Source organism: Phalaenopsis equestris, unplaced genomic scaffold, assembly GCF_001263595.1.
Source record: "Phalaenopsis equestris unplaced genomic scaffold, ASM126359v1 Scaffold000469, whole genome shotgun sequence".
NCBI classification, from domain to species: domain Eukaryota; kingdom Viridiplantae; phylum Streptophyta; class Magnoliopsida; order Asparagales; family Orchidaceae; genus Phalaenopsis; species Phalaenopsis equestris.
Window position 1 is genome coordinate 709,820 of NW_018164910.1, and position 5,599 is coordinate 715,418.

General features: G+C 32.4%; 1 protein-coding gene across 1 annotated transcript in view; it reads left to right on the forward strand.

The window, feature by feature from the left end:
* LOC110027952 (polypyrimidine tract-binding protein homolog 3-like) overlaps positions 1-5,599 on the forward strand; it is a 32,376-nt gene that overhangs the window by 21,566 nt on the left and 5,211 nt on the right. The gene's annotated exons all lie outside the window — the stretch shown is intronic.

Consider the following 5,599-nt stretch of genomic DNA (forward strand, 5'->3'; position numbering starts at 1 on the left):
ATATATGCTAGCTTGTGCGCCCTCTCTCTCTCTCTCTCTCTATATATATATATATGTATAGTATATATTTATAGGCCATTTACATAAATACATTCCAATTCTTATGTACTTAAATATCCAACATCTAAATTTTACATTTTTACATTTGTTCCATCCAAATCTTTCACATCACTTCAAAAATGCCACTAATTTAATTTATAAGAAGTGAAATTCATAGCATGCATAGGTAAGGTGGCATCTATATAAAATTGAAGTTTAGGTGTTAGACATGTAAGCACTTCAGAATTTAATAGTATTTTCTAGATTGTTTTAAATTTTTTTAATATTTTGAACTCTAGCTATTGAAACATTATTCAATATTTTTTTATCATTTTTTATTCCTTTGTTTAATCTTTTGTTTGGTTAAGATGCATTTTCTATGTCACCTCATTTTTTTTTTCCTACATTCAATATTTCTTTTAAATCTTAAAAATTCTCTATTTTCTATAATTAGTTATTATCCAAATTATCTACTTATTTCAATTGTCTATTAGTGACAAATAAGCAACTTGAATGTTGTTGTAGTTAAAGTATTGCTTTTATTAAATCTGAGTTCGTAGTATTCTATTTCTCCCTGTGGGATCGATATCTAGGACTCCATTAGAGCTCTATATTACTTGAGCAATACGTATACTTACGTTGACAAATTTGACTTTAAAATTATTTAATATTATATTTATACATCTTTATTAAATCAAACTCATATATATAAAGTCATGGTCAAGTTTTTGGCATCATTGCTGGAATTTAAATCTTCTGGTAGCGTCATCAAATTCTTGTAATTGTTGATTTACAAAAAAAGGTCGGTCAAGTTTTTGGCGCCGTTGCCGGGGAGAATTTTAGGAGTAACTGACATATTAGAATTATTAAAAATTTTTTACTTAAATTGCAACTTATATATATATTTATATATTTATATTATGGTTTATAGACTTCCAAGACTATACATATTAGTAATCTTAGCTCTACTATTATGGGTTGGCTGTATAACTGATCCATGCATTCCTCTTGGGTGCTATACATGGTGTTAGTATTATTTTGTGCTAGTATTTCTGAACAACTTTTTTTTTCCCTTCAATTCTCATGCTATCATAATTTTTTGTTTCTTTTCATTATTGTTAGATACATCCTATATAGTTTACCTACCTTTAAATGACCCAAAAACCTTTGGAGTTTTCTTATTTGCCTTGCATCATAATTTATTTAAGTGGGTTTTTACATTTTGCTTCTTAACTTTTGTGGGCTGTTCCACCTTTGCATAAAGTCGCCTATTATGAAGATAATGTGGATTGCATTTATTGATTGAAATTTTACTAATTAAATACTTTTTGACTAAGAAAATGCATTTTATGGGCTGCATTTATTGATTGAAATTTTACTAATTAAATACTTTTTGACTAAGAAAATGCATTTTATGGGCATAGAAACTTTCATAAGGGAAAATTCTTAAGTTTGATTAAGATAAAGTTGGATGTAAGAGAGTAATACTCAAAAAAAAAAAACAAAAAGAGAAGAAAACATGTATCAGGCCCTGTTTGTGATAGGATTTGGAAATGTTGTTTAGATTGGAACGTTAAAAAAAACAAAGGAGACATAATCTAAAAGCTTTTAAACTGATGTTAATAATAAATATTGTGCTTGATTTGATTTGTACATAATAACGAAGATCAAAATCTGGTGAATATTATAAAGATTGTAAAAAAAAAATCGCTTCAATCCTATGGATCCGCCATCCATACATTTGGCATAAGATTTGATAAGAAAATGTTTGTTCATTGAATTTTAATTGTCATAATTAGATTCAAATCAAATCAAGCATATCATTTATGTTTAACTCTTCTTTAAAGCTTTTGGATAAACTCTTTTATTATTGATTTAAATTTCAATAAGGACTAACATGGAAAATATTTGGTCTGGAAAATCTTTTTTTTAATTATTTCTTATTCAAACAAAGTTTTTTTTTACATATTGGAAAAGGATTGATGACACCAAGAAAAGTGTTGAAAGGTGGAGAAAATCTTATTCTCTTATTTCTCAATCATCAAATTACAGCTCTCTCCTTATATAATAAGGAACGACTAGGACAAGCTTAAATACAATATTACAACTAGCAAAGATAAACTAATTCAAAGCGGAAAGAAATATGACATAACAAAAAAGAGTAATACTAACATAAGAAACTCCGAATTTTACACTCCCCCTCAAGCTGGGTCATAGATGTTATAGAGGCCCAGTTTGGTATTGAAATCAGTGAAGCTGCTTGGAGGTAAAGATTTTGTGAAAACACCAGTGAGTTGAAGTTGAGTGGGACTGTAGATGAAGTGAATAATGCTTTCACTGACCTTTTCAGAGATAAAATGTCTATCAATCTCAATGTGTTTGGTCTTGTCATGATGCACAATATTCTTTGCAATGCTAACGGCGGCTTGAACAATCTCAATGTGTTTGGTCCTGTCATGATGCACAAGATTCTTTGCAATGCTAACGGCGGCTTGACTATCATAAAACAACTTTATAGGATTGACTTTAGATTATCTTAATTCACTTAGTAATCTTTCGATCCAAATTCCTTCACAAATTCTTAAAGTAAGTGCCTGGTACTCGGATTCTTCGCTACTTCTAAAACAACAGCTCGCGTCTTGCTTCTCCAGGTGGCAAGATTTCCCCAGACATCGAAAGAATACCTAGTGGACTTTTTGTCCGTGAGTTTTCTTCCCCAGCTAGCATTAATGCAAACCTCTACCTCATTGTTGTCTTATTTCTTAAACTGTAATTCTCTGTCAGTGGTCTTTTCAAAAAACTTAATATTCTATAAATCATCTCAAAATTTTCTTGATTCAAACTATTAATATATTGACTTACAATGCTGATAGAGTAACTAATATCAAGTTTAGTGTGTGATAGGTAGATAAGCTCACTAAACAATCTATGTTATATATATTTTTTCACTGGTCTCTTTTCTCCTCCCGAATGTAATTTTTTGTTAAAATCCATAGGAGTCCCAGCAAGTTTGCATCCCAACATTCATATCTTTTTTAGTAGGTCTAGGTTGTATTTTATTTGGAATATCACAATACACATCTTGGACCTGGCCATTTCCATGCCCAAAAAATATCTTATCGCTCGTAGATCTTTAATCTCAAAGTCATTGACAAGGACCTTATTAGTCTTCTCAATCTCCTTTTCATGATTATATGTCAGGATCATATCATCTATATAGACAATGAATATCACCTTCTTGTCTCTCTGTGTATGCTTTATAAACAATGTATAATCTGCTTGACATTAGATGTATTCGTTAGATTTCATATTCTTGACAAGCTTGTCAAGCCAAGCCCTTAGAGATTATTTGAGGCCATAACATGACTTTCTTAGTTTACAAACCAGATGTAAATTTGAGTTATTTTTCCGTCAGTGGGATTTTTATATACACTTTTTCTCTAAGGTTTTCATCTAGAAGCACATTCTTGATATCAAAAAGAAGCAATTCACAATCTTTGTTCACTTCCAAAGAAATAAGAACTCTTACGGTGTTTAATTTGACTAGTGGAGCAAAGATCTCTTGATAGTCTATTCCATACGATTGAGTGAACCATTAGCCACCAACCTAGCATTGAACCTCTCAATGCTCCTATCTGTTTTGTACTTGACATTGAAAACCCATTTGCACCCAACAAGCCTTTTATATGAAGGAAGCTTTGTAATGATGCACGTGCTATTTAGATCAAGTGTTTGAATTTACTCTTCAATTGTCTTTTTCCATTGCAGACTTCGAAGTGTTTCATGAATAGACTTGGGTATCTGCACACTAACAAGTTAGATATAAAAGCTTTATAAGTTGATGATAACTTCCCATAGGCAACATAATCCTAAATAGAATAATTTCTGTAATTTTTGATATTTTCTCCACTAGATTACACCTGACTTGAAACTTCAACGATGTTTGAATTCATGTTTGGTTATGAACAATCTTACGGTTTTATATTTTCTTTTTTCTACTTAGTGGATTTCTTTTTCCTAGTATACACACGAAGTTCCTTATTGTCAATCACCGATTTGATGTTCTCAGTTGGTGTAACTTGAGAGACGAGATTGTTAGAAGGAAGGAGAATAGTTCGTGATGACTTTAGATAAGTGTGGGTATCTCGAGTACTCTAGGTAAGTTGGATAGTTTGCAATGACTCTCGATCCATGTGAGTATCCAGAGTAGTATCTCAAGTCTGATATTCACTTGGGTTTTTCCCCTGAATATCAGATTTGGGGTGGTAGAGTTGATTTTCGAAGAAGATAACATCTATGGAGTAATAATACTTTTTTATAATAGGACACTATCACATACCCGTTTTTGCTCGAAGCACACTCAAGGAAGCTACATCTGATGAATTTTGGGTCAAACTTTGGGTGGTTTGGTTGGTGAATGTGAACAAAAGAGAGACAACCAAATATTTTTAAAGGAAGATTGGATGAGTTGGCTCTGACAAGAGAGTATTTTTTTCATCATAATATTGAGAGGGGCTTTGAATACAATGTCTTTGCTTGGCATTCTATTAATGAGGTAGGTGGCTGTGAGCATGATATCTCTCTTGAAAATTTTTTGGGATATTGTTAGAAAGCATTATAGACCTAGATATCTTGAGGAGTCGTCTATTTTTCCTCCTATCTATCCCATTTTGTTGTGAAGTTTCAACGTATGAACTCATATGAATGACATTGTTCTTTGCAAGGTAGGGTCTAAAGATAGAATAAAGTATTCCCTTACATTATTAGTTTTGTGGACTTGAATTTTGCATTGAAACTGAGTGGAAATTATGTTATAGAATGATTGAAAGATTTATGTAGTTTCAGATTCTTCTTTCAAGAGGACTATATATCTAGTTCTAGTGTGGTTGTCTATAAAGGAGACAATTCTAGCTTCATTGATGGATTTTAATTTTGATGGTCCCTAAACGTCACTGTGGATGATAGAGAAATAATACGAGGGTTTATACTTGGACAAATGATAGACATAACGTGCATATTTAGCCAATTGACATGATTCACACTGATAAGACTCTGAGTTTGTATTAATAAAAAAATGAGGGTACAACTTTGCAATATAGTGAAATTTGGGATGACTTGGATGATGATGTCATAAAGAACATTAACAGAATCAGACATAACAAACTCGGGAATATGGAAAGAGGATGTAGAAGATGACACTTGTGTGTTAAATATTATTCATTTGGCAGGTATAGGCACAATTCAGCACTGTCGATCACCACCTCCTATGAATCACCGACACTCGTAAATAGACTCTGTACCTATGACACGTGTCGGACACAGACTCATCTCCGACATGGGTCGATACCGTGTCCGCACTTAATAAAAGTATCGACACTTTTGCCTTCCTGGACACTGCCCTCGACATTGAACAAACACTGCTCAACACCAAATGCGAAGACGGGAAATAAAAGTCGAGCGGTGAAGAAAAATCCGAAGTGTCGACATTTGAAGGTGTTTAGGTCTTACCAAAGCCTCACAACATCCTCTCGAAGCTAGCATTGTCCTTGTTAAGCATCGC